The sequence below is a fragment of the Boleophthalmus pectinirostris genome, unplaced genomic scaffold, assembly GCF_026225935.1.
Source record: "Boleophthalmus pectinirostris isolate CB_2022bp ecotype Guang Dong unplaced genomic scaffold, ASM2622593v1 HiC_scaffold_5, whole genome shotgun sequence".
NCBI classification, from domain to species: domain Eukaryota; kingdom Metazoa; phylum Chordata; class Actinopteri; order Gobiiformes; family Gobiidae; genus Boleophthalmus; species Boleophthalmus pectinirostris.
In genome coordinates, this window is record NW_026571404.1 from 40467796 (window position 1) to 40495478 (window position 27683).

Genomic DNA, 27683 nt, shown 5'->3' on the forward strand with positions numbered 1-27683 from the left:
GGTGTGGGTATCCAAAAATGGACCCATGCAGGACTCTGCTCTGTACAGCCTCATTACGGAATAAATTAATCTTCAGTTTGTTACATAAAGAAAGAGAAAAGTAACATAAGGACAACAGCAGCATATAGGGTTGTAACTGTCCTGTCAGAGAAAAGTGTTTAAAGTTTGTGGTGAGGGGTTTTACAGCCTTAAAACAGATAGAATCATTGTTAAATATAAAGTTGGGGGTTATTTTTAGAACATAACCCGTGTGATAAATGAGAGATCACTGTATTGCGATTGCTTGTTTGTTGTATTGTTGTCTTGTTGCATTGTGAGTTTGTTCATTTCTGGTTCACAAACAGTGCAAGTGTGTAAAACAACATTTAAGAGTTATGTTTCATTGTTGTGGAAAACTATTGTGCTTTATATGTTGTTTTCTCAAAAGTAATAAACTGATGAAATATTAAATAAATGTTAATAAAAAATAAATAAATAAATATATATATATATATATATATATATATATATATATATATATATATATATATATATATATATATATATACATATAAGAAAAAAATAAAAGAAAAAGAACAAAAAAACTTTTTTTTTTTTTTTTTCATGAAAAACAAGTGAATTGTCACAATTAAACCATGACCCATTCAAGGTAAGGAACACCATTGCACTAAATATTGATAGAATAGTTAGTAATGGAGTTAGTAATGAAATATTAACAATGCTTTTTAGGATTTTTTTTTTTTTTTTTTTTTGTGGTTTCGGACATCTTTTGGATAATTAAATATGCACCGGGTCAAAATGACCCAGGAAAAGCATTGCTGTTCCTGACAATGAACATAAGAGGAGGGTTAAATAAACGGCACATCTCACCATGAATCAAATGTCAGTAAAGAGTGAAAAACATGTGAGCAAATGATATGTTTTCAGTTTTGTCTCACACACTTGTTAAGATCATAAAAGGCCCCATTTATCATGGGACACTTCCTCAGTGATGAAGCTGTTTAGGTGCTCCTCAGCTAAGGTGAAAAGAAACTATAATTTTACTGTTTTACTTCTGCATAAAATTAGACATTAGACATTAGACAACATACAGTTTATGGACTCATCGCTATTAGGACACAATAGGGCAGCAGCAGGCAGAATGTGCAGGAGGAAGGCCAGATGCAACCAACTTCTGCAGTCTGGACCTCCTCCTCAGTGAGTCTGGACCTCCTCCTCAGTGAGTCTGGACCTCCTCCTCAGTGAGTCTGGACATGGACAGTGGAGACATGACCCAAGTACTTGAACCACTCAGTCTGATGTATCTCTTGTCTTGTCTGGAGGAGGAAGAACAGAATGGGCCTTACGTCTGATTAGTTCAAAGTTCTGTCCTACAAAGTGAAAACAATGACACACACATTAAGAAAACTACAAAACTATTATAGGAAAATGAGGTTCACAGAGAATGTACATTCAGAAAAAATAAATTTATTATTATTATTATTATTATTATTATGCACATTTTTACTTTATTTAGTCATTTGAACCAGTTCTGTGGACGTGGCAGTGTGTTGTGCCCTCATACAGGACGATGCAGATGAGAAAAGAAAATGAATAGAAAATATTTCAAACAGTTTTCTCATTGTTATGATTTTAGATGTGATAGGCCGTACACACATGTGTCTAGTATCTACACCAGTGTCTGCACAAATCTGTTTAATGAGCCTCATGTCCATCTTATATCTGACCTGTCCAGGCAGGATTATTTACTTTTCACTTTACAAACGTGCACGGATTGTAAAAAGCAGATAATGTATTCCCAGAATGAAATGTACATGTTGGAGGTTTATGATTTACAAGTAAATATAAGCTTTGATAGAATCAAACTGTCTTTTAAGTTTAATGTATGAAATGTGTGTTTTATCTGACCTCTGAGCTACACTGGTCAAGTGTTGATGTGTTTTACACGCAAACGGCAAATTCGCCTCTGAAAACGAGTCTTTCTAAAAACTCCGGCTAGAATAGAGATTCTGGAAAACTCAGGTTTCATGTTTACATGTAAAGTGAGATAAATGGAGTTTTAGGACTTGAAGCGCTGAAAGTGCGACCAATGTTTACTTTTGCTATGATGTCAGTGTGAGAAATACAGAAATACAGGGGGTGCGGGGGTCCAACACCCCCAATTAACCCATCACACCCCCTAAAAACCTTCAAAAGGAAAATTTTGAAGGGGCTAAAAAGTAAAAAAAAAAAAAAAAAAAAGAAAAACTATATATATATATATATATATATATATATATATATATATATATATATATACATACATACATACATACATACATACATACATACATACATATATAGTCCAGACATCCCATACAGACCTGGACAGGGTCAGACCGATATTCCCAATATTCCTCCAATTGTGAAAAGAATCTGTGTTCCCCGTAAACACCGCGGGCCGTCCTCATCTCAACCATGAACTCATAAAACAGCAGCATGCAGCCTAGAACTTTGTACCGCACATCAGCCCGGAGCAGAAGCTCTGAGTTCGGGCAACAGCGCTAAACACAGGGGAGCACTCACCATAGCGCGCAGCTAGGGGCTGGGAGACCAGTGTTGGTCAGATCGGTCCAGAGACTCCATCCTCCATGTCCTGGTTCCAGACTGAGGCGAGCAAGACCAGCATGCAAAGGACTGGTTCTGTGTGGTGAAAGCGAGAATGCATGGTGGACCACAGGTCGGGGCGGGCTGGTCCGGTCCTCCACGCTCAATCGCGGCTGGTTCCAAGGTGGAGCAAAGCAACCTTACAGAAGCGTGAATCCTGTTTGGTTCTTTATATTTTGTTCTGAGTGGTCCGTGCACGCACATGTTTTTTTTTCCTGGGTAAAGCGCTCCTCAGGTGGAGGCACCAGACACCACTTCCCGCTTTAGCTCATCTATTTTTCCTCTTGGTGTTTGCATTTGGACACACAGCTGATGGATCATATTCACGAGCAGAGATGAAGGAGGGCTCAGAGGTCAGTGATTTTGCCACTTCTTGAACATATTTGTGGAGAGGCGAGCCCGCTCACTAATGCAAGTTTTTCAAGGTATTTTTGAGTAATACTTACAACTGTAATGAAATAAATGCTACAGGTTTGAGTCTAATCCAGGTGCCGCCCAGAGGCTCGCTGTAGTAATGACGGCGCTCGATGGAGGATTTATGCGGGTTGAAAACTTTTTTGAAAATGATGCTGTGTGCACGATGTTATTTTGGAAAAAAGAGGGAGGAAAATATTCATTTCTCAAAATACCCAGCTATGTGTAAATGTAGCTTTAGCTCAAAGCTCTGAGGTTCATGCAGTTAAAAACAAACTTATTTGACAATTTTGTTGGTTATGACAATAACACAGTATATGAATATAATCAAATAAAATTCGCATTACTGTAATAATCATTTGTTCCCGCTGTAGTTTATGGTCAGTTGGCTGTTTTTCTGTCTCTCTCATAGGTAGAGCCTTTCCCTCTCTCCATCCAGGTTTGTATTGAAGGAAGTTTAATGATGATGTACAAGTGTGTGATGATCTGTAATAAACAAAAAATAAATATATAAATAATTACAACTGTACACACCAATAATTACAAATATATACAAAAATAATGTAAATCAACATATTTATAGGGTAATCATTCATTATATCTACAGTGAGATGTATTGGCATAAAAATGCAGAATATGCAGAAAGTTGCAATTAAAGACCAACAGGGGGCGTCAGAGACTACCCCATGACGACATGAATAATTATGGTGCAGAGTGTGTTTTAAATGGCGGATTGGATGACGACCTGAGAAATTTACCAGAAGGAGATTAAGTTGGATAAAGGTGAAAATACACACAACAAAAGATAAAAACAACACAGCGAACTAACAATGTCGCTAACAAGAGATGTACTTACTCTTCATTAACACACAAATATTAATGTTGAACATAGAGAGACAGACGTGCACCTTTCTCTGCACACTGGCTACCTGTGCTTCAGTGTGTGTGTCAAGGAGGGGCAGTAGTGATCTCCTCTCAAAGACATGGAAGAATATGGGCAGAGAAATGTGTACATTCACTCCATACCCAGTGGTGGTAAGCTACTGTTGTAGTGACAGCTTCCCTGGGACAGACTGTTGGAAGGAAGGCCACCAATTTGTGCCACTAACCCCTCTGACCACCACCATAACACTCATGCACAGACCACTTTCATACTATAGCATTTTGCATGAAGTGTCTTGCCTAAGGACACAACAACACCTGGTATTCCCAGCAGTCTCCCACCCAAGTAACCAGACCTGGCCCTGCTTAGCTTCTGAGATCTGACAAGACCAGACTCTGACAAGAAGGTCTGGCCACAACCTAAGTTTTGAGAGTTAAGGCTTGTAAATAGAGATAAGCTTGAGCCGACAGGAAGTTTGCTCTTTCAATGGTAAGTTTTGAAAATTTGTGCCAAAATTTAGACTTTAGTGTCAAAGCCACTGACAAAGGATACTTTGAGGCTTTTGTTCACAAAGTTTACTTTTTTCAAACATTCTGAATTGTTTTCTGTGAATAGTTTTTCAACGTGTGCTTAAGATTTGACACATTTTTAAAAAGAAGAAAGAAGAAAACTAGAAAAAGCACAGATTTGAAAGTTCTGTAAAATATATAATAATATTTGACAGATATTTACAGCATGTGCTTCACTCTGAAACAATGAAAAATAGTGTGATATTGGTCCTACAGATCTCTGACTCCACCTCACTACACATCTAAAAGTGTGGGAGCATTCTCTTGCCAGTGTCTGGATGATGGATACATAAGTTTATAAATCTGATGACTGTGTCCTTTTTACAAAAGTGTTTTAAGTTTTATTCACAAAGTTTACTTTTTCAGGCATTGTGAATTGTTTTGTGACGTGTGTGAATAGTTTTGCGAAGAGTGCAAAAGATTTATAACAAGTTTCAGAAAATATGCCGAAGTGAAAAGAAAAAAAAAGTAAACAAATGTATGAACATACAGGCACCACGTGGCATTGCATTAACAGTAACATATTTGTCTACCTCCACCTGCTTGTTGAAAAATAATTGTTATTCTTTTGGCTATAACATTCCACAATATGGCATGAAACAAATGTATAGTGTTAATTTTGTCTTTCCATAGTTTTATGCAGTTGACTTTTCTCCTCTAGAACGTAAACACATTATCACTTTAAATTATGAAAATCAAATTCAAATTCTAGACTGTCAATGCACCCTATGAAGCACATATAGAAGTATAATTTCATTTAGTTTATTTACTTTTATTCATTACAACTTAATATAGGTGTACCTGGTCATAGTTGTGCATATCTGCCATCCTGCTCATCTCCTGGTGGGTTCAATAAATTGTACAGTTGGTGGCATGTTCCAGAGCTCATCAAACTGTTGTGTCTCATTAGCGCCACGCCACCACTACACCTCCCCACACCTCCCCCCGCCTCTGTTTATGAGCTATGGCAAGAGAGCATTGACACCAGGATAATTAGCACGCATCAAAGCAGCACTGGCAGTTCATGCGTACATAAAATGGAAAGAGCTAATTACGGGACACTTAAAATAGTGATTGTCTTAGTAATAAAACAAATGATAGTTATTTGACTGAAACAGGTCTATGTTTATAAGATGGAAATCTATTTGCAGTAGATATTTATTAAAATAGTGCTTTGAGTGCCTTGAAGGCGGAAAAGCACTATATAAAAATGTGACATTTAATTCACGCATTGGGTTATCTTGTAGACTGTATACAGAAGTAGACTGAGTGCAACCAAATGAATCCAATCGAGCCTAGAATTGATAGTGGTTAAGTTGCATATTCCTATATTTGTTCCAGGGGCAAGGTTGCTGATGGATCTTGTCACTTCCTTTAGCAACAAGTCAAGATAGCTGTCAATCATAACTGCTGATAGCGGTTGCAGGAACTGACTGCAGGGAAAGAAGACACCTGATTGGTCTGTTATTAATGTTCTTATCTTCATTTATGGAGGAAATGGTGAAATAAAAGCTCCAGGATCAGGAAGAGTGAGTAAAAATTGACATTTTAAGGTCAGAATGAAAAGCCTGAAAGTGGCAGGTACAAAGTCATCTGGAACCAGACTCCAACTAGTCTTTGTGCCAATGCCTTCCTGCAATGTAGCAGGTAGTGAGCTAGCTACCTGCTACCTCATACAATAATGAGAGACAATGAAACTTACGAGATACAAGCCCAGATGTCGCCCGCCTAAACAAGGTCTACATTAGATGCTTGGGAGCCATTCTACTAGGCCGGGAGCCAGGTCCACCCCTCAGGATGTTTTTTGCTACCTTTTTTTACTATTATTTCCTGTTATCTTATATCTTGGGCCATCACAAGTTGATATGAACCAACCCCAACTCGGGCCCGTTTGGTCTCAGGGCCCCAAAAAACACCCTTTTTAAGAAAAGCTATTTGTGAAATTATGTAGCTGTAAATATTAAGGTACAAAAACTGCATAAATGGTCAAATAACCCTAAAATTTTGCATGGTGTATCCTGACACATGGGGAAAACTAGCAGAAACCTATTCTGGGGCTCAACATACACCAAAAAAAAAAAAAAATGTCTGTCCGCCTGACAGATTGTCATCAAAAGTGATTTTCAAACATTATTATTGCATATATCATTGCCTCAAATGTACATGAAAAACTTTCCAAGTTCATAAGTGTCAATTTAAGCCCAATATGACCTTTGTATCTAGAGAGAAACAGCTGCAATGACCAAAGTTCTTCACTGTACCTCAAATTGACAGAAAGCAGATCTTTCAGACATTACTTTTTCATATGGGATTAAGTATGATTTTTTTTCATAGAAACTATTTTTAAGAGTTGTCTTAAGTACCGCTATACTATATGAAGTGAATTACTTTAAAAGTTAATATTAAAACTCCAGGTGGGCAGGGCTCAGGGTGAAAGATAAAACTATGGTAACCAGGTTACACACACACAACCCATGCATTTATCAGCCAACAATCCTGACCCTGCAGGCAACATCCCATCAGAAGTTATTTTCCAAAGACAATTTTGATAGAAGTTGATAATTTTTTTCTGGTTATAAAAAGAGATTGAGTGTACTGGGAGACTGGTGTCCTTTTCTAGGCGTCCACGACTTCTAGACTGAACATTAGCTATTGTCAGATTGTTAGAGAACAACCAACCCAATGGAGCTACTGGTGAGAGTAGGAGTGGGAGAGAAATTATAGTGTGTGTGCATGTGTGCGTATGTGTGCGTGTTTGTGTGTGTGCATGTGTGCGTGCATAATATCATCAGTAAGATCATCAGGCTCTGTTTGAGGCTAAACTTCAATGAAATTGGAAACATTTGGTCTCAGTTCATGTATATTTACACACTGATTTTCAGATGAGTGTAATGCAACAATATACTGTCTAAAGCAGACAACATGCCAAAGAAACAACAAAATGATGAAGAGTGGACAGCAGGTCTGAGTTCTTCAAAGCAGAAACCTCCACCTCAGCCATCTCTGCAAAACTGCAGCCTGCATGGTTACAATGATACATTTTCTCTTGGCATCTTCTTGTCAACATTGCATGCTCAGGGAATTCCTCAAAGAAGTTGATGCACACGCTGATGATTTTCTGCTTCACAACAATGTGAGATGGCTCAGCAAAGGGAGGGTGTTGGAGCGATTTTGGTCCATCAGAAGAGAAGTAGCAGCTTTCTTGGAAGAAGTGGAAAGTTAGAAAGCAACAAACTTTTCTCTCTTTTTTAAATCATGAGAAAAAATATGGATATTGTGGCCTTTTTGGGTTATATCACTTCACATCTGAACGACCTGAATTTGAAGCTGCAGGGCAAGGACAATTCAATTTGTGAACTGATGACAGTCATCCATTCCTTTCAGAGGAAACTTGAGGTGTTCAAAAAAGACCTGCACGAGACTATGCACACTTCCCAACAGTGAAGGAACAGGTGTAGGGACAGAGAGATATGTCCTCTTTTGTTGTCTTTATTGATACGCTGATAGTAAACTTCATGAATCCATTTCTCATCACCAATGTCAGAGGGTTCTCAAACGAAGTCACACAGCAATTCAAGTGGGCAAATCCTGGGCCTCTCCAGATGCAACTGGTTGATCTCTAAGCAGATCTGGCCCTGAAAGACCAGTTTGGAAGAACTGAACCTGACACTTTTTCACTCCATCTGGTCTCTGAGACAGCTTTCCCAAATCTGACTAAAGTAGATCTTGTTTGTGGAGATCTGTATGTGGAGCCAAACATGGTTCCACATACAACTGTGACAGCTTTCTCCAGAATTAACATAATAAAAACTAAATATTGTTCCAGGCTCACCAATGAACACCCACACATGTGTATGAGAGTGGCCCTGACACCATTCCAGCCCAGATTTAAAATGTATTTAAAATAAAAAAAAGTAGGGCAAACTAAAGCTCAGTACTCTCACTGAACAACATAAAGTGGGTAAGTGGAATATAAGGTGGAAAGAAGAGAAACTGTAAAACTGTTAAGATGTTTTAAGAAATCTGTTGAATTGAGATGTGAAAGGTAAAGAAAAAGCTGCTGCTATTTTTATTTTATTTTTTTTCTTAAAGACCTTCTTTTAAGATGCACAATTTGGCCATTTTATTTATTCTCTCTAATTCATTTTAAATTGCAGCTCTGTATCTAATGTAGGCCTACCCTACTGTGTGTTTCAAATTTTGTTAAAATGTTTTTAACTTGTATTTTTGTTGATTTGACAGTATTGTTCATACATTCAGACACCAATAAAACTAGGCTATACTGTAACACGGACCTCTGCTTGAGGAGATTTTCTTTAACCGGATCTCCTCAAATTTTAGTTGAATACCCCTGGCATACATGGAGCAACATAACCAAGTGGCAGGCATAGTGTACAGAAACATCTGTGCTGGAGACCCCAAGGTCAAGGTGGGAAACACCTCCAAAGGTTGTGGAGAATGACCTCCAAGATCCTGTGGGTTTTCCAGATACATTCTGACAGGATGGTGATGGCGAACCAACCAGACATAGTGGTGGTGATAAGAAACAGAGCAGAGCCATGGTGGTCGACATCGCAATACCAAGTGATGGTAATATCAGGAAAAAGGAACAAGAGAAACTAGAGAAATAACAGGGGCTCAAGGAGGAGCAGGAGAAGGCCTGGAAGGTGAAGGCATCAGTGGTGCCCATGGTCAATGGAGCACTGAAGGCTGTAGCCTGGTTATAGCAGATCCCAGGAAAAACATCAGGCATCTGTACTAGAAACAGCAAAGATAATGTGCAGTGCCTTTGTCACCTGCCCCAGTGAGAGGAGTACATCAAAACAAGTCTCCTGGACCAGACCAAGTGAACCCCTTTGTGCTGAGGATATGTGCTGTACAGATCACTGGAATCCTGCAATTAAAGGATACTGGTGCTAGACCTCCTGCATTGTGCCTGTGAGACCCCCTCTCTGGATCCTCTACAATTTACAAATTACAGTCCCATATTTGTGTGGACAATACTGTCATCTGTCTTCTGCTGGTGGCCCACTCACACCTGGATAGTGTTAGGGACTCTGTGAGGATACTGTTTTTTGATATACCCAGTGCCTTTAATACAATCCAGCCATTTCTGATGAGTAAGAAGCAGCTCAGAATGGGCACTGCACTTGTCAGGCAGGCCTCAGTACCTGCGACTGGATAGCACCCTGTCTAATACCATTGTCAGTAATCTAGGTGCACCCCAGGGTAATGTCCTGTCTCTGTTTCGATTCACTCTGTACACCTCTAATTTCCAGTAGAGCTCTGGGTCCAATAATCACTTGTAAAATAGAGCCCTGCACTCCCACAGGAGGTCCCACGCCAAACAGTGCAGTGCGGGACTCATTTTGAGAACTCATTGCGGGCGAGGGCGGGACTACACAATGAGAGAGCGGGCGGGTGGGATGATAAACTGCAGTCCTGCAAACTAAATATGAGTGTAAAGTAAAATATGGGTCCGGTCAAGCGGTAATGGAGGGAAACAGGGGCATATTTTTTTACATTAAAATAGCTCTTATTCAGAAACTAGAGGGACTATTGAAATAAGTAAAGTATCAGAATAAAGGAAAGAGTTAACACTCCAACAGGGTAAAGTTAACCCTGTGATATTCTTTCAAGTTGATGATAAAAATTTTTAAAACTCATGTCGGTAACGGAGGGAACATCAGCTCTATGGGTACAGCGTGTATATATTTATATTCTGCTAATGTTTGTGACTCCCTGGTTCCCGGGTCTTCCTCTTCCATGTCCTTCTGGATAATAATATCGCTAAGTCATTGGATAACAGTTCTTGATTGGGTGATGCAGTGCAAAGTTTAGCATTTTCATCTTCTGATGCTGATGTCTTGGACATGCATCATCAAGTATCAATGCCAGAATGCCGGCTAAAGACGTGTCACAAACCGCAGGACACCCTATATGTGCCTCCACATAAACTTTACATATAAACTGGATGCCTTGACTCCCCGGTCTGAATGGTACTTTAGTCTGACCTCTCCTCCAGGACCTGTTTGCCCTGGGTGACCCTATCAAGGGCATGAAGCCCCCGACAGCATAGCTCCTGGGATCAGAGAGCTATGTTGTTGAATGTATCTTATATTGTTTAAAAGGAAAGCGGGGAAATGACTAAGTAATAATACAGTGAGAGGCGTGTTTAAACCATAAGTGCTGGTCCATTCACTGGAAACAAATCCATAAGAAAGAATTCTAAGCTGAAGTTGCAGATCATTACAAAAAAGGCACCTAGTGTAATAAAAATAATTTTAAAAAAGACTTATAAGGGAACACCATGTCAATCTGATGGATCAGTGAGGACACTCCTGATGGAAGAAGGACATTGATTAAGAAATGTCTCTTTTAGTGTGAATGTACACATCCAGAGGTCCACTGTGAAGGAAATCTATTGTGGTCAATAAACGCAGGTCTACAGAGGACTCCTCCAGCTATGACAGCTATATGTCACTGCTGTTATTGATCACAGCGGTGTTAGCAAGGCGACACATACAATATGACACAACTCTTACTACTCCTTTTTTTTTTTTTTTACTCAAATAATCCATCCATTTATTTTCTTCCGCTTATCCGGGGCCAGGTCACAGGGGCAGCAGTCTAAGCAGGGACTCCCAGACTTCCTTCACCCCAGACACATCCTCCAGCTCCTCCAGGGGGGACCGCGAGGCGTTCCCAGGCCAGTCCAGAGACATAGTCCCTCCAGCGTGTCCTGGGTCTTCCCCGGGGCCTCCACCTGATGGCACATGCCCGGAACACCTCCCGAGGGAGGCGCCCAGGAGGCATCCACTACCTTGTAAAGGTACAAGGTAGTGGTACAACAAAATAACAAAGTTACTCAAGTAAGAGTAAAAACAAAGTGTCTATGAATTGGTGGCTTAAAAGAGTCTGTAACATTTGATGTATAGTTTGGATCTAATGTAATTTGAAAGACAAAAGGTGCTAAACCGGGACTAAACCAGGACTGTTTGTCGGGATGGGCTGAAGGTGCACCCACGTAGACTGTCAGGTGACCACAGACAAAAGGACTGTGCTGGGGCTGGGGCTCCAGCACACTGGGCACACTGGGCAGCTCCGCGCCGCATGGGGCTCAGTGCAGCTGTCGCCCGATCGCGCTTTGTAAACACCCTGCTCCGTTGTTTCGGGAGTTCTCTCTCTCACTCTCTCGCTCTCTCTCAAGCCCAAGATTATTCCTGGTTTAGTCTTGGTTTAAGTCCTTGTTTTGTCCTGATTTAGAGCTTATTCATGCAGTTTGCTGCTTTGGCTGGTTTGCTGTCTGACTGTCCAGTCAGTGGATCTGAAACTGGTGATGTCGTTCACTGCTAAAGGTCCTGGCGACACCAATTTCATTTACAGTTTCATTTACATTTATTTTGTGTTCGAGGGCTTGCAGAACAGATTGTGAAGGCGTCAGGTACAATTCTTTGATTTTGACTCTGTCTAGCAACAAGTCACAGCAGAAATGTGATTGGTCAAATGCTTTAATATGAAAATACATGTCTGGAAGCAGCACAACCACCGGAAAAGCTCTGAAAGAAGCGGACAGACCATTTGGAATTATTTAATACGAATATAATTAACATCAGTCTGTGATTTAGATTATTCAAATTCAAATTATTCAGATTATTATTATTATTTTAGGCCAGCAGAGAAGGCCTTGCAGACCTTGACAGCCCACCACTGATAGACACATGACACATAGAGTGAAATATTTGTCTTTTTTTTTTCTTCATGATTATGGCTAATAGCTACATGAAAACTGAAAATTCTGTGTCTCCGAAAATTTTAATACTAAGATAATTTTTTTAAATTATCTTTAAAACAAAAATGTAATGCTTCTGAAAAGTATGTTCATTTCTGTGCACTCAATTGATCCTCCTTTAGTATGAAATACTGCATCATCAAAATGCCAAATTTTGCTGTAAAATAAAATCAGCATGTTCATCAAGCTTTCCACAGATGGAAGCATAAAGTGCTGTACAATGTCCTGGTAGATGACTGAATTGACTGTGGACTTGAGGAAACACGGTGGACCAGCAGATGACATGGCAGCCCAAATCAACAGACTGTGAACTTCACACTGGGCTTCAAACAGCGTGGATTCAGTGCCTCTCCACTCTTCTTCCAGACTCTAGTACAGGGGTGGGCAAACTTTTTGGCTCGTGGGCCACAAAGGGTTCTGAAATTTGATGGAAGGGATGGATGGAGTGAAGGGAAAAAAATAACATGGGGAAAAAACCTGTGCTTGAATTTCAATTGAAAGTCTTACAGATTACAAAGCATTACAACAAAATATCTGTCTTTCAAGTCCCACGGTGTTTACTATTTATTTAAATTACTCTTAAAACACTGAAAATTAAATTAATAAAATACTTAACTTTAGTATTAAGTTAAGTTATTAAGTGTGAATGTGTCCAAAAGACAAATACTTCTCAGTCTTTTCATTACAACAGTAGCCAACATAAATAGAGACCATAAATGAGTGAAATGACTGCGCTAAACCTGCACACGAATCTACACTCGTATGACCTGCACATGTATGATCGCTGAAAAGTTAAACATGAAATATCTCGTACGATATATGCACAGAACAGACTCACCATCAGCAGCAGCATCTCTCTGTCACAGAAAAAAAAAACAACACATATATTCCACTGAGTCGTGTCCTTTAGTCCAACAGAAGCTGAACCACATCAGTGGCACAAGAAGCGAGATGTTTTTTCTCAGAGCTGATTTTTGTTAGCATTAACAGTTTATGTAAATTAGCCATGCAGTTTTAATTTTAATTTCTATAAAACGTAAAGAAATGAGCAAAGCTGGAAATTTTCCATAGCGTGATATTAAACTAGCCTGATTCTTCAACCGGTTTCATTTCATGGAAACCATCTGACCTCACAGCATAAGAATTTGTTCGCTCGAAGGTAGGCGGGTACTTTTTTTATTTAACTAGTCGCTGCTATTTGGTCGTGATGTATGTAATGCGCCAAATCCCGGATGTATGCCATAAGCTGAAAACTTCTACAACACCGTAGGAAGAAGGGCAATTATGTCTTTCCCCTTGAGAAAATTCACCAAACATTCACTTTGTTCCGGACTTTAACTCCTCGATCTCGGGAATTGTTACCAACACAGAATGTATGTCTTCATCTACATCCATCTGGACCGCTCTGTTTACTGTTGTGCTGCACCACAAAAGAGATCCAGACAGATGCTTGAGTTTGACGTCATGGCTTCACAGCACTTCTCTGATTGGCCGGTGCACGGTCTACAACTTCCAGGGTTCTAGTGTATTCTGATTCCTGGCCTAGTTGCTGGTGAGAACTTAAATTGAACGGAGGCACTAGGTGGTGCCAGCCTGGCTAATATTAAATGGCATTCCTTTATGTTTATTCAGTTACAGGTAGTTTTACATGCTTGTTACCATGGAAATAGATACAGTTCAAGGGCCCATATTACGCTATTTTCTGATATCATAATGTTGCTTCCTCATCACAAATATACCTGGAGTTTGGTTTTGTTTCATTCACAAACACTGCATTTTAAACCACACAGCCAGAGCGTCTGCCACCTTCTCCTTGAGCCTTTCCTGGCTGACCCAGAGCCGATCATGCTGCACTGCCTCGGAGGAAATGCACTTGGGGGGGCCGGAGACCCCTGGGGAGAGGTCCCTCAAGGGGATCCTCCTGCACTGAGCGGTCATCCCTTGCCCGCAGAGTTTAATCCCCTGGGCAGACTGTGCGGACCCCACCCGATTAACTCTTAACAGTTACATGTCCTCTTGAACTCTCTCTTCAAAGTTCTTTTCAACTTTCTCTTACGGTACTTATCGACTATCAGTCTTATTAAGATACTTTCCATAGAGGGTAAACAAGTATAGTAAGGGATTACTTTTTAAAAAAGTAACGAGTAACAAGCAAACGCTACTTTTTTAAAGTAACTTCCCCTGTGTACAGGAAGTGCTCCGCTGTGTTTTTAAACTCCATACACCTTTATTAGAACCATTCGGGTTATTTCTGCCCTGGAATTGCCAATCATACTGAACAAAAGGTAAAATGTAGCTGTTAAATTGAAAACTACCACTGACATCACAAGGTGGAACAGAGCATTTTGAACTTTGAAGATGTAGAGAGATTAATAATAAAGGGTTACTCAAACTGAATGTAAATCTGTGAATGAAACAAAAATGTATAATGCATTTCCTTTGAACCGACCACAATATTCCTTTTTGCAGTGTACGAGAGTGAGAGAAAGTGCAAATGGCTGGAGCACACCGAGTCCCTGGATTATGGCAGCTCTTTCTTTAATGGGGTGTGCAGGGAACGCTTCTGCACAGCCCCAGCGCACATGCACAGTGTTGGGTAATGGGGGGAGATTGAAAGATCTGGTGAAAAGGGTAAAAACGCAGAGCCCCAACGGAAGATAATGTGAGCTTTTAACTGGGATCAGACAAAAGAGGCAACACTCAAATCTACAGATGCACTCAGCCATTTAAATTCATTCAAGTATTATCAGTTTAGGCTTTATTTTATATGAATGTGAGTGGGAGAAAGAAATCTGACTTAGCGTAGAGTTTCTNTGGAAACAAATCCATAAGAAAGAATTCTAAGCTGAAGTTGCAGATCATTACAAAAAAGGCACCTAGTGTAATAAAAATAATTTTAAAAAAGACTTATAAGGGAACACCATGTCAATCTGATGGATCAGTGAGGACACTCCTGATGGAAGAAGGACATTGATTAAGAAATGTCTCTTTTAGTGTGAATGTACACATCCAGAGGTCCACTGTGAAGGAAATCTATTGTGGTCAATAAACGCAGGTCTACAGAGGACTCCTCCAGCTATGACAGCTATATGTCACTGCTGTTATTGATCACAGCGGTGTTAGCAAGGCGACACATACAATATGACACAACTCTTACTATAGACCAGAGATGGGCATCTCTTTTTTTTTTTTTTTTACTCAAATAATCCATCCATTTATTTTCTTCCGCTTATCCGGGGCCAGGTCACAGGGGCAGCAGTCTAAGCAGGGACTCCCAGACTTCCTTCACCCCAGACACATCCTCCAGCTCCTCCAGGGGGGACCGCGAGGCGTTCCCAGGCCAGTCCAGAGACATAGTCCCTCCAGCGTGTCCTGGGTCTTCCCCGGGGCCTCCACCTGATGGCACATGCCCGGAACACCTCCCGAGGGAGGCGCCCAGGAGGCATCCACTACCTTGTAAAGGTACAAGGTAGTGGTACAACAAAATAACAAAGTTACTCAAGTAAGAGTAAAAACAAAGTGTCTATGAATTGGTGGCTTAAAGAGTCTGTAACATTTGATGTATAGTTTGGATCTAATGTAATTTGAAAGACAAAAGGTGCTAAACCGGGACTAAACCAGGACTGTTTGTCGGGATGGGCTGAAGGTGCACCCACGTAGACTGTCAGGTGACCACAGACAAAAGGACTGTGCTGGGGCTGGGGCTCCAGCACACTGGGCACACTGGGCAGCTCCGCGCCGCATGGGGCTCAGTGCAGCTGTCGCCCGATCGCGCTTTGTAAACACCCTGCTCCGTTGTTTCGGGAGTTCTCTCTCTCACTCTCTCGCTCTCTCTCAAGCCCAAGATTATTCCTGGTTTAGTCTTGGTTTAAGTCCTTGTTTTGTCCTGATTTAGAGCTTATTCATGCAGTTTGCTGCTTTGGCTGGTTTGCTGTCTGACTGTCCAGTCAGTGGATCTGAAACTGGTGATGTCGTTCACTGCTAAAGGTCCTGGCGACACCAATTTCATTTACAGTTTCATTTACATTTATTTTGTGTTCGAGGGCTTGCAGAACAGATTGTGAAGGCGTCAGGTACAATTCTTTGATTTTGACTCTGTCTAGCAACAAGTCACAGCAGAAATGTGATTGGTCAAATGCTTTAATATGAAAATACATGTCTGGAAGCAGCACAACCACCGGAAAAGCTCTGAAAGAAGCGGACAGACCATTTGGAATTATTTAATACGAATATAATTAACATCAGTCTGTGATTTAGATTATTCAAATTCAAATTATTCAGATTATTATTATTATTTTAAGCCAGCAGAGAAGGCCTTGCAGACCTTGACAGCCCACCACTGATAGACACATGACACATAGAGTGAAATATTTGTCTTTTTTTTTTCTTCATGATTATGGCTAATAGCTACATGAAAACTGAAAATTCTGTGTCTCCGAAAATTTAAATACTAAGATAATTTTTTTAAATTATCTTTAAAACAAAAATGTAATGCTTCTGAAAAGTATGTTCATTTCTGTGCACTCAATTGATCCTCCTTTAGTATGAAATACTGCATCATCAAATGCCAAATTTTGCTGTAAAATAAAATCAGCATGTTCATCAAGCTTTCCACAGATGGAAGCATAAAGTGCTGTACAATGTCCTGGTAGATGACTGAATTGACTGTGGACTTGAGGAAACACGGTGGACCAGCAGATGACATGGCAGCCCAAATCAACAGACTGTGAACTTCACACTGGGCTTCAAACAGCGTGGATTCAGTGCCTCTCCACTCTTCTTCCAGACTCTAGTACAGGGGTGGGCAAACTTTTTGGCTCGTGGGCCACAAAGGGTTCTGAAATTTGATGGAAGGGATGGATGGAGTGAAGGGAAAAAAATAACATGGGGAAAAAACCTGTGCTTGAATTTCAATTGAAAGTCTTACAGATTACAAAGCATTACAACAAAATATCTGTCTTTCAAGTCCCACGGTGTTTACTATTTATTTAAATTACTCTTAAAACACTGAAAATTAAATTAATAAAATACTTAACTTTAGTATTAAGTTAAGTTATTAAGTGTGAATGTGTCCAAAAGACAAATACTTCTCAGTCTTTTCATTACAACAGTAGCCAACATAAATAGAGACCATAAATGAGTGAAATGACTGCGCTAAACCTGCACACGAATCTACACTCGTATGACCTGCACATGTATGATCGCTGAAAAGTTAAACATGAAATATCTCGTACGATATATGCACAGAACAGACTCACCATCAGCAGCATCTCTCTGTCACAGAAAAAAAAAACAACACATATATTCCACTGAGTCGTGTCCTTTAGTCCAACAGAAGCTGAACCACATCAGTGGCACAAGAAGCGAGATGTTTTTTCTCAGAGCTGATTTTTGTTAGCATTAACAGTTTATGTAAATTAGCCATGCAGTTTTAATTTTAATTTCTATAAAACGTAAAGAAATGTAGCAAAGCTGATTTATATTATCAAAAGGGCTGATGTTGTTATGGTTTTTATTTTGTAAAGTTGAGTTTACTTACATGTGTGTGTAACTTGTACAATGTTTGGAAATGTTGAGTTTAATCTGAGCAGTGGATCTTAGCTCCTCACTGCTGGTTAGAACCTCCTGAGCTTCCTCTGCTAAAGAAGCTCAACCAGGATACTCCATTTGATATAGGATAGGATATATGCAATATCTCGAATACTGCCATAACTGGGATATGGCTAAGAACTGGAATACTGATGTGCATGTATACGCACTCAGTGAAAAACATGACATGTAACAGAAATGACATGTAATATGTAAATGCATTTTTTTTTTTTTTTTTTTTTTACATAACAGCAGAGAAACTTACTTTTGATTTCAGTGGGAACAGTGTTGTTGGCGTCCCTTTTTAGCCAGTGCATCAAAGTCTGGAGTTAGTTTTATTGTGGCGATTCTCAGGATGTGTTCATGTCGTGTTGGAATGATCGGAAAAATCACTTTTCCACTGGGAAAATTCACATGTCGGAAAAACAACTCCAACCACATGAATGCAGCATAATACGCTGCACCTCAACAAAGGTCAATGTATCTAGAGTGCGCCATCTACTGGGAAACGCTGTAAATGCAGGAAAAATAAAACATTAACAAGGTTTATTCATATAATTTAATATAAATAATATATATATATATATTATTAATATAATTTAATCAAGTTCGGCGGGCCAAATTGGCCGTAGTTTGCTCACCCCTGCTTTAGGACCTTGATTTCCAAAATATGTGCAAAATTTACTTTCATCTGACTGACAAAGATGACTTCTATGGAACGGTCCAGTTCTTTCTCTCCAGAGTCCACATAACATGCGTCTGACATCGTCTTGAGTCTCATATAGGCTTGTCTGTGCGTTGTGGCTCTTGATATGCTGACTCCATCCCTTTTACTGGTCTACCTTCTCATACCACTTTTTTTTTTTTTTTTTTCTCCCACTCAAGTTTCAATGAATATACCTGGATACAGCCTTCTGTGAACAACCAGCTTCTTTATCAATCACCTTTTGTGGCTTATCCTCCTCCTGGAGGGTCAGTGACTGTCCCCTGGAAATCTGTCCAATCAGCAGCTTTCCCATTGATTGTGGCCAGACTGAGAGACCATTTAATGGCTCAGGAAACCTTTGCAGGTGTTTTGAGTTAATTAGCTGATTGGGGTGTGATACCATAACTTTCCAATAATCAGCTTTTTCACACTATTCTTATTTTCTGAGACAGAATATGGGATCAAAATGTCAAGAAATAACAGCTTCAAAGCTTCAATCTTTGTCATGAGTCTACATAATATATGGGTTTGACTTTCTGAAATAAAACTTGAAACTTTTTCATGACATTCTAATTTGTTCAGAAGAACGAGTAATGTGTACTACCAGTCTGTGCTATAGACAGTCACACACCAGAGTCTACATATTGATCTCATAAGCACATATTTGGGTCCAAGTATAATCATCAAAGCCTGAGTACCTGAAGTAGCACACGGATGATAGCTTTCTTGTGTCTTCATTTTCTCGGGATGACAGGTGGAATGGACATGTTGCATGGTCGGCTTTCTGCTTGTGCACAAGCCTCACAGCAAAGCATGATGGGTAAATCGATAACTGGGGAGTAAGTCTGAATGCACAGAGCAGTTCATAGAGCAGAGCGGTTGGTGTGTATCGGAAGTGTGTTTCATGTCATTGTCTGTGTTCTTGTCGAGTAATTCTGTGAAAAACTAGGCTGATCAAACACCATGTTTCAAACTTAAATGTACACTGAGAAATTTTGCCTGAATGAATAGAGTAGAATAGAATGCATCTTCTTCTTTTTTTACACACACTTCCCTGACCCTGACAAGGCACACCGGTGAAGTGGAAACAATTTCAGAAGACTTCATGAAGAAGCTCATTGAGAGAAGGCAAAGAGTTTTCAGTGCTGTCGAAAAAGCAAAGGGTGTCTACGTTGCGAAATCTGAATCTAAAATCTAAAACAGACAAGGCATGTCCAAACTTTAACTCGTACTATACACCCAAATTGTATTGTATTGATTTTAATTACATATTGTTGAACATTACTACCAAAACTATTATTAGGCCCGAGCGCCAGAGGCTGGCGAAGGGCCTATTAGTATCGCAAAGCGATGCTCCAAGTGGCCGAAAAATGGAATGGCGCGACGTGACTCACCCGTAGTGACCAGGGACCCTCGCCATGATGTAGCAATGCACCTGAGGTTTCCGAAAATGTATAGTTTGTCAGCCAAAAAAAAGCGGAACATTGTTCTCTCATCAGAATATTATTCTTTCTTCTTTCTTTCTTATTATTATTATTTTTTTCCTAACCAACTCATCCATTTTTCACCCACTAAACAATGACAAAAAGTCCTGGAAATTTTTCCATCTGGTAAAACTCGCGCTTCCCTTCGTTTTGGCTATTTCCATTTTCCAAAAATAAATAAAATGGCTCGTCAGCGCCACCAAACGACTCAAAAATGCATTAGGGAATACGAATGACCCAAAAAAAAAATTTCACGTACAATCATGAAATTTGACACTGAAGTCGATCATGTCAAGACAAGGAAAAAATATTATTACGTCAACACCGTGCGCTCCACTAGGGGGCAGTAATATTGACTTAAAGTTTGCTAAGCTTTTACGAACTCCTCCGAGGGCGTTCACCCCAACGAGCTCAAATTTGGTCCACATTATCTCAAGACGTGGAACAATAAAAGTTATTCAAATTGTTCACACACGTCTTACGATCTCTGAGCAGTGAAGCAACAAAAAATGCACACAATTTAGGAGATTTACAAATTGCTCCCATTTGCTCAAACAAACTCTGATTTCAATGAAATTTGAAACAGTTGTTAAACTCTCTGCCCTGAAGCTACTTCATGTGAAAATTATTAATTTGGCACATTAGCGCCCCCTATAGATTGAAACAAAATTTAATATGGAAGAAAATCATTTGTTCCCAAATACTTGCTCAAAAATTTCTGAAATTTTGCACAAAATTCCATTTTGGCATCCTGATCCAAAATTCAATGACACCCATGTCATATTTTTTATGGCGTTGCCATAGCGATGACATAAACTCTCCATTGGTAAAATCTACTAATTCTGGCACAAAACTTTGGCCGATTTCACTCAAATTTGAATCGTTGATTGACACCCCGACCCTGAACAGATTTATATAAGAAAATCTAAGATGGGTGCAATAGCGCCCCCTAGGGAAATTGCATGGTGCTGCAAACATTTACTTTGTTGTAGACATATAAAATTTGGTACACAGATTCATGACATGGTCTTGATCAAAAAAGTCAATGACAACCCCATGCCATTTCCCATCGTGTTGCCATGGCGACAGGCCAAACATCTGCCCTTGCCAATAGGCCCGACAAAAACTTTGGCGTAGCCAAACCAAATTTGGTACACAGATGCATCATGGGAATAGGAACAAAAAAGTATATTACGCAGTTGCTAGGCAACCAACAAGAAGTCGGCCATATTGGATTGATGGTGCGACCTGTCCTCGTACTTGAACGAACTCGTCCTTGGGCGTTTGACCCAGACAGAATCATTCTGTATCATCTAGAAAAGTGCGACATTAAAAGCTTTTTAAAAGGTTAAACAGTGTTGCCATGGCAACGGTGCAAATTTCGGGTTCGTTTTTAGGGCTCACCATCAAACTTCAACGCCTGATAATTTGCACAAACTTTGTCCGATTTCACTCAAATTTTAATCGTGAGTTCACACCTCAGCCCTGAACAGACTGATGTAAGACAATACAAAAATGGGTGCAATAGCGCCCCCTAGAAAATTTGTATGTAAAAATAAGGTTTTATTTGTCACAGATATACAACATTTGGCACCCACATTTGTGACATGGTCTTGATTAAAAAACTCAATGATGCTCACATCCCATTTCCATTGTGTTGCCATGGCAGCAAGCCAAAATTGTATCCTTGCCAATGGGACATCCTTACACAAACGTTGCTGTAGCCAAACCAAATTTGGTAGCCAGATGCATCATGGCAATAAGAACAAAAATGTATATTGTGCCCACGCCCCTTTACAAACCAGAAGTCCGCCATCTTGGATAATTTTTTTGGCCAAATTTTGAAAAGTGCAGGGTTAAATTAAGATTTATAGGGCTAGGGTTGGGGCTATGGTTAGGATTACAATTAGGGTAAGGTTTAAGTTTAGGCTTATTAGGGTCAGTGTGAGGCGCGGGGTTTGTGGGGCGCGGCGTTTGTGGGGCGCGGCGTAAGCACGCGCGAGGGCCGATCATTGCCGCTTGCGGCTATATTTATTATTATTATTATTATTATTATTGTTGTGTGGCTGCAACTTCATGTCAATTCTTCATTTTGTCATATATCCTGGTACTCCTGGTCACAGTGAGGCTGCAAGTACTTAGGAATCAGTGAAAGTAAATAGATTCCAGCCTATGGCATTCCAGCATTATTATGGGCAAGTTCTTTCTGCAGTGCTAATAACATAATCTTAACAGATGTTACTACTATTAGAACTGAATGACTCATGAATTGCCATAAAAGTGAGAATATCCCAAATGTAGATGATGTGCGGTGCTCCTCTTAGTTTCAGCAGAGACCTAATAAGTGTATTGATGAGCCATTAGTGAGCTCCCAGAAGAGACCACTGTTGTTATTACACACATGATTACTCTGCACAAACAATAGCAGAGATGACCTTTAGCATCTCTAGCTCGTGCAATCTCTAATACCGCGAGCACGCTGACGGAAAAAAAACGCATACAATATACAACCACATATAACCCTACAACCATTTGAACTTATTACCCAGAAACATATTTGAACATAGGAACTTCTGCCAGTCAGAGCAAATATTTGGGACTAGTTTACTCATGTATACACTTTTACCAGTTGTATATATCATAATTAAATTAAACAAGGCTGTAATTTAATTTCATTTTTGTGCAACTGGAATATTTCACATTATTGTATTAAATGCAACTGTGTGTGTGTGTGTGTGTGTGCGTGCGTGTGTGTGTAATTATATTTTATTAGATTATAGCTAGAAAAGGTCCAAAGACCTGACCGAATTACAAGTCAGATCTGTGGAGTGGCAACCCCACTCAAAGTCAGAATACTTGTTAAATCTTTTGGAGCAATAGATCCATCTGTAATTGAATAAATATGAAGTAGAGCTGTTTAATGTCATACTGTGGAACATTCTAAGCATAGCAATGACGTATCCATACATGACATCACAAGGTGAAACTAAATATTTTCAATTTGATAGAAGAACCCAGTGTAAATATGCAGGATTTATGTGTTAAACGTGTTTAAATAAAACAAAACACAATAATAATACGGGTACTTTAAACTGTGTGGATGGTGAATAGGTTACCTTATAGAATAAAATTAGCTGCTGCACCACAGAAACAGTGAAAAGATAGCCTGCATAAAGGAAATATCAAATGGTCATATTTATATAGTGCTTTTCTACCATAAAGGCCTTCAAAATGCTTTTACGTCAGGTGTCAGAACTGCTTTGAGCCACTGACCTTTAGATCAGTGAACAAAGATTCTACCAACTGAGCTACTGTAAGAGTTATTTTAATGACATACTGAGAATGAGGTGGGGAAGAATTCCAGAGTTAACATAACATCAGCCCCGGCAAATGAAAGTGCACCTAAAGCCTTGTGTGTCTTCATGAGGAGGACCCTGCAGGGGTGAAACAAAAGACAAAGACACAAAAGAACATCCCAAAACCTGAACCAACAAATGTAAAGGTATATTATATCTTGTTTTAATAATAGTCTTTTTCTGTCTCCAGCCAAATTAACCAGTATAATTTCTTCTAATCTCATGTTAATAAACCAAAAATTTAACTCTTGCTCATTTGATCATCTACAGCAGGCATGTCCAAACTATGGCCCGTGGGCCAATTGCGGCCCTCAGACAATTTTTTCTTGGCCCTCATGCTTCCAGGTGAATTGGCCCATATTACCTTACATCATTTAAAAATTTACTTCTTACTGTAAGTATTTGGAAAATCTACCTTGATTAAGCGAATATTTAATATTTAGTGTGTAGTTTTAAGGATCTTAGCATGAGCCATCAGTGTTTATTCATGCTATTCGTTTTAAACATGCACATATTTCAATTATTCACTATACTGAGCACCAGTCTAAGGCCCTCGATCGGCCCTCTGCTTCATCTGTATTTAGATATGTGGCCTTTGATGAAAAAGTTTGGACACCCCTGATCTACAGTATCAGCCCTTAAGATCAAACCAAGGATACAAGCCACCTCAGCAGCTGTTCGACCATACTGTGAGAGAGTGATCTAAAGTAGGGGCACATCACACAGGAGAGAGATGGATGTCTGCAGGTTGCATCAACACTCTCACCAAATGGAGTAGGGAGCGGTCAGCGAGTTCGCCTCTGAGAAGCGGCCAGGAACCAGTAAGAGGAAGTGTATTTAGAAAATGAAACTTGTGATCACAAGTTAGTCCAGTGTCCACAAGGAGGGACTGAAGACATTACTTTGCACAGCCAGATGCATGAGGTTTATGAGTCCATCTTGTACAACTCCTGCAATCACAGGGCAGTATTGTGCTTTGGGCATTAGTCAATGTGCAAACTAAACTAACATGGCAATGCACTTAAAGGTCCTATATTACCTCATACAATGATGAGAGACAATGAAACTTACGAGAAATGGTAGAAATGGTTACTACGAAACCCACAGTCCAAGCTAACAGCCAAACGACCTAGTAGCTCAGTGTTCCAACATCCACAAATGGCAACTGCTATCACAACTAGAGACTGACAAGGTACAGGACAAATGCTACGGGAAGGGGAGCCAGGACACCAGGTGGATCTGAGAGAAGCCACAGTCCAATCCAGTCACCATCACAGTGGCAGACATGCAGGCCCTGACATGATCCACACGTACTGGCTAAAGAGGCTCACTGCTCTCCACGAGTGCCTGGCAGCACAAATGAACCAGCTGCTAAAGAATGAAACTCTGAATGGCTAACCCAATGGCATGACTGCGGAACCGTCCAACCAACCTGTGCACTGCCTTGATTGAATACAATAAAGCCTATGACTCAATGCCACACACATGGATCACTGATGCTTGGAGTTGTACAATATCAACAGGAAACCCACCCTTGAAGCCAACGAGATTCCACTTGCACAAGTGTCCATCAAATGTGGCACATACCAAGGAGACTCACTGTCCCCATTGCTGTTCTGCATAGGTCTGAACCCCCTCAGCCAAATCATCGACCGCACTGGCTACAGATACCCATTCAGAAACAGGGCCACCATCAGTCACCTCCTCTACATGGATGTAGCTGTATGCTAAGAGCGAGATATCGACTCACTGATCCACACCATCAGGGTCTACAGCACAGACACTGGAACGTCATTCGGGCTTGAGAAACATAGCAGGATGGTGACAAAGACAGGGAAGGTAGAACACACAGAGGGGGTCTCACTCCCAGATGGAACAATAGCAGACATAGACATTGAGGACAGTTGCATGTACCCACAAGCAAATGGCAACCTTGAAGAGGCAACAAGGAAAGCAGCTATGACCAAATACCTGCAACAAGTGAGACAAGTCTTAAGAAGCCATCTTAATGGCAAGAACAAAATGAAGGCAACCAACAGCTACGCCCTGCCAGTGGTCAGATCCCAGCAGGAATCAAGCACTGGCCAAAGGAGGAGATACAGACCACAGATGTTAAGACATGAAAGCTCCTGACCTGCATGGAGGGTTCCATCCCAAATCCAGCACCCTGAGAGTGTATGCAAGCCAGAAGGAAGGAGGCCGAGGACTAGTGAGTGTGGGATGAAACATCCAAGCTCCATGAATACATCAAGAACAAGGCTGTGACAGATGATGTGCTCATCTTACAGACTGACAGGATGGTGATGGCAAACCAACCAAACATAGTGATGGTGGATAAGCAACAGAGCAGAGCTGTGGTGGTGGTAATATAAGGAGAAAGGAACATGAGAAACTGCAGAAATACCAGGGGTTCAAGGAGGAGCTGGAGAGAGCCTGGAAAGTAAAGGCATCAGTGGTGCCTGTGGTGATTAGAGCACTCGGGGCTGTAACCCCCAAACTGGAAGAGGCTACAGCACATACCAGGAAAAAAAAACAGACATCTCAGTCCAGAAAAGTGCGGTACAAGGAACAGCAAAAATACTGCACAGAACTCTCAAGCTACCAGGCCCCGAGCTGGATGAGGGTGAGAGAGAATCACACACACACATGTATGTATATTAGGGCCGGGCACGTTAATGTGTTAATTTTGTGTTAACTAATTAATTCATTATCGCCGACAATTATTTTAATGCTGTTAACGCAGATTCTATTTATTTATTTTTATTGTAAGCTTCTGTTTCTCACTGGCTTTTATTTTGAAAAAGTCCACCGTGAGCATTTCTTTAAGTTTGATGTCTTTTCTTTACACTTTTTCTGACCATGTGAAGTGCAGCGTGGCCGAGCCTCCGTGGGCCGCGGGCTGCAGCTCTGGCTGCAGGCTCCAGCTCCGGCCAGGCCGGACCAGCTGTGGACTCTGAACTTCCGCGGGCTCTGGTTCACGGGTGTTTCTCTTTGTTCTTCTTCTTCCAGACGCCCCTGAGGCATCCAAATAGAGGTGTCCAGTGTGTTTTTTGTCGCTGCGGTCTCGCTTATATTTGCTATTACAGTGTATTTGCAAAGGCCTGGAAGATTTCGTAATATGATCCCGCCCATTAACTCAATGAAATATGATTGACTCAAACAACTGTCAATCTCAAACTTCGTTCCAGCCACTGAAGGACCTGCAGGTGTTTCTTTAGTTCAGTGCTGCAGGGGGACTCACTGATTTACCCAGATACCACTGGAAGAAAAACTGTGATTGATCCATTTCTATTCCATTATATTAACCCTTTATTTCCCAAGAAATATTAGTCCAAGTTTATAACAATGATCTAGAAATTATTACTAGTAGTAGTGTTTAATATTGAATTGAAATATGGAAAAAATATATAAGTATTACAAAAATTCATTCAATATTTTTTTCTTGAGCCTTCACTGAATACCTTGAAGGCTCTGAGGGTTCAACTCTGAAAGAAATGCTGTTTGCACAATAAATGTTTGGCTCTTTCATTTACATTTCCAATAAAAGTGCACTGTACACTACTTTTTAATTCATTAATTGGTTTTGCTTGTAACATGCTCAAAGTCATGCAATTAATGCGATTATTTTTTATTTTTTTGTCTAGCCCTATATATACATATATATGTATGTGTGTGTGTGTGTGTGTTTCTCACCTTCCACGGTGGTTGGTCTCTCACCCTCATTCAGCTCGGGTCCTCTACCAGAGGCCTGGGAGCCTGAGAGTTTTACGCAGTATTTTTGCTGTCCCCAGTACTGCACTTTTCTGGACTGAGAAAAGTAATAAAGTATATAAGCGTTCAAGCACACAGAACAGACTCACCATCAGCGGAACACCCCTCTGTCACAGAGAGAACACATATAATCCACTGAGTCGTGTCCTTTAGTCCGACAGAAACTGAACCATCAGCGCACAATAGCGAGCTGTTTTATGAGTGCTTAGTTTATGCTAATTAGCCATGCAGTTTTAAGTTTAGTTTCTGTACAACATAAACAAGTATGCTAAAAGCTGTGTGGATAGGAAAGACTTGCGGACACAGAAATGTCTCTGGATACAGACCGTTTCCAATACAGTGATACGGAGATTTGTTTCAGTGTAAACATAACCATAGTCTGATATCACGACAGGGCGAAACTTCCAAATTGCACTTGTTTTTGCTCACTGACAACACAAGCCGTACATATCCTACCTGCAGATGAGACATGA